The sequence below is a fragment of the Camelus ferus genome, chromosome 12 (genome assembly GCF_009834535.1).
Source record: "Camelus ferus isolate YT-003-E chromosome 12, BCGSAC_Cfer_1.0, whole genome shotgun sequence".
Classification (NCBI taxonomy): Eukaryota; Metazoa; Chordata; class Mammalia; order Artiodactyla; family Camelidae; genus Camelus; species Camelus ferus.
The window spans coordinates 14,895,322-14,898,335 of NC_045707.1; the positions used below are offsets into that span (position 1 = coordinate 14,895,322).

The 3,014-nt window shown below is 31.9% G+C and overlaps 1 non-coding gene across 1 annotated transcript; it reads right to left on the reverse strand.

Annotated features, from left to right (window-relative positions):
• Window positions 1-214: 214 nt before the first annotated feature.
• On the reverse strand, window positions 215-321 carry LOC116667851. Its single transcript, XR_004324905.1, has one exon. It is a non-coding gene; the product is annotated as a U6 spliceosomal RNA (small nuclear RNA).
• Window positions 322-3,014: the final 2,693 nt, after the last annotated feature.

Here is a 3,014-nt window from a genome sequence, read left to right on the forward strand (position 1 = left end):
ATGTACTTCATTGTTTTCTTTTGTTTGGGAAGATTACATTTTGCATAGATTAAGTATTTATTTTTTTTTATTGAAGTATAGTCAGTTTACAGTGTTGGGTCAATTTCTGGTGTATAGCACAGTTTCGGTCATACATGAACATACATATATTTGTTTTCATATTCTTTTTCACCATTAAGTTACTACAGGATATTGAATATAGTTCCCTGTGCTAAAAAATATGGAACGCTTCACAAATTTGCGTGTCATCCTTGCGAAGGGACCATGCTAGTCTTCTCTGTATCGTTCCAATTTTAGTATATGTGCTGCTGAAGGGAGCACACATTTTGCCTATTGTGAAGACTATTTCCTTCTGCCTTTGTTAGGTTTTGAGATAGCAACCAGGTTCTCAATCTTAATCCTCAGCACCTCAAATGACTCTCTTAGGGTCACTTGACTACTGTCTAGAAGATTCCCTAACTTCTAACAGTAAGGATAATGGCTCTACAGAAAGTCTGCCCAATGAAAAATTTAAAGGACAGATAGCAAAATACTTTTTAGATTTTTAGAGTTTAGATTAACTTTGTAAAAAAATTTTTTTGCCTTCCAAACTAATTAAAATGCCCTTAGATCACTTTCTTGCCTATAGTATAAACACTTTGGTCACACAAAAAGTACTATAAAATGATTTCATCTTTTGAAAGGAATTACTTGTCCTTCTGGCGTAATCCAGGTTCAAGAGCTAATTCTCATGTGCACTGTCAAATTATACTCATTTCTGCATAATAGAGAAAACAAGGAATTTTTTAAAAAAAACAGTAAAAATATCAATTGCATTATCAAGCATAATTGCATATAGGTATTAATCTTAGTAACTTAGAAAAAATAGCAATTATGTTGAGTCAGTAGTAAAGAATGCTGATTTTCTCCTCTTGTATTTTTGAAGGGAGAACAAGCTGTAAAAATGAATGAGAAGCTGGTAATTTTGAAATATTAACTGAGATTAAAATGCTGTTAGTGAAAATTTTAAACATTATATTTTATATATGAAGGAAGAGAATCGATGTTTAGTTCTGTACAGTTTTTTGGGACAAATTATCTAAGAAAGACTTTTCTTTGAGATTAATGAAGTCTATATCTCCCTGACTATACTAGGTTAAATATTCCTAAAACATATAAATTGGGAGGTACAAAATATGTAAGTTACAAAAATTGTTGGCATATTTTATTTTTTCCCCAGATATATATATATATTTTTTTAATTGAAGTATAGTCAGCTTATAATGTTATGTCAATTTCTAGTGTATAGCATAATGCTTCAGTCTTACATAAATATACATATATTCATTTTCATACTCTTTTTCACCATAGGTTACTGTAAGATCTTGAATATAGTTTCCTACGCTATATAGTAGAAACTTGTTGTTTATCTATCCTACATATGGTAGTTAGCATCTGCAAATCTCAAACTCCCAATTTATCCCTTCTCACTCCCTTTCCCCTCTGGTAACCGTAAGTTTATTTTCTATGTCTGTGAGTCTGTTTCCATTTTGTCAATACGTTCATTTGTCTTCTTTTAGATTCCACATATAAGTGATATCATAGTGGTATTTTTCTTTCTCTTTCTGGTTTACTTCACTTAGAATGACTTCTCCATGTCCATCCATGTTGCTGCAAATGGCATTATTTTATTCTTTTTTATGGCTGAGTAGTATTCCATTGTATAAATATACCACAACTTCTATATCCAGTCATCTATCATTGGACATTTAGGTTGTTTCCACATCTTGGCTATTGTAATTATTGGCATATTTTCCACCAACCAAAATAAAATTCTGTAGGGGAAGCAGACAGGTGTTCTGTTTCTATATATGTTAGTAAGAAAAGTATGCTATATTTAAATTTCTTATCTGGCAGAACTTCAGTTTCAGAATATTAAATAATGATTCTGTTTTTTAAAAAATAATGATTCTTTAAAAGTTAATTCTCTCTTTTTCTCTCTCTCAAATTAGAAATGTATCTTGCCCCATTTAACACATTCTACAGAAGGTGTCTTAATGCTGTTCTTTATTGTAGCTGAAGAATAGCTGTTTCTACTTAATAAACTCAAAGGGGGAAAATCTCTGCATCTTATCACAGATGTAAAAAGCCATCCCAGTGGAAAAAATCATGTTGGATCTCTGATGAGTACAGAGAATGTGCTGTGCAGCAAAATAGTGTTTCTTTAGGGAAATTAAAACTACGCAGAAAATAATCCTAGCCTACCATCATGAGGTAAAGATTTGGTGGTTCTGAAATGAAATGGGGGTAAGAGTAAAATTTAAATTGGGGACCCACTAAGAATCAAAACGTTTTTGAGTTTCCATAGGACAGATAAACCTCTCTTCCAAATCTGGAGAAAGAACTGAGAGACTTGAGTTATAATTAATACTTTTGTCTAAGAATGGATAACATTGCAGTTAAAATAATTGAATAACTATAAAACATTGCTGAAGAAAATTAAAGATGATCTAAATAAATGGCAAGATGTTTAAGGATTGGAAGACTTACTATTGTTGAGATGGCAATATTCCCCAAATTGATATACAGATGCAACAAAATCCCTCTCAAAATCCCTATCTGGCTTTTCTGCAGAAATTAACAAACTGATCCCAAAATTTATATGAAAATTCAAGGGACCTAGAATAGTAAAAACAGTCTTGAAAAAGAACAAAGTTGGAGGACTCATACTTCCTGATTTCAGAACTTTCCACAAAGCTACAGTAATCAAGACTGTGTGGGGCTGGCATAAGTATAGATATAATAGACCAGTGGGATAGAATTGAGAGTCTAGAAATAGACTTTCACACTTATGGGCAATTGATTTTTGTTAAGGGTGTCAAGATAATTCAATGAGGGAAGAATAGTTTTTTCAACATATAGTCCTGGGACAACGGGATATCTATATGCAAGAGAATAATAATGAATCCCTTCCTCACACATACACAAACATTTATATGTGCATGAACTCAAATGGATCATAGACCTAATGTAAT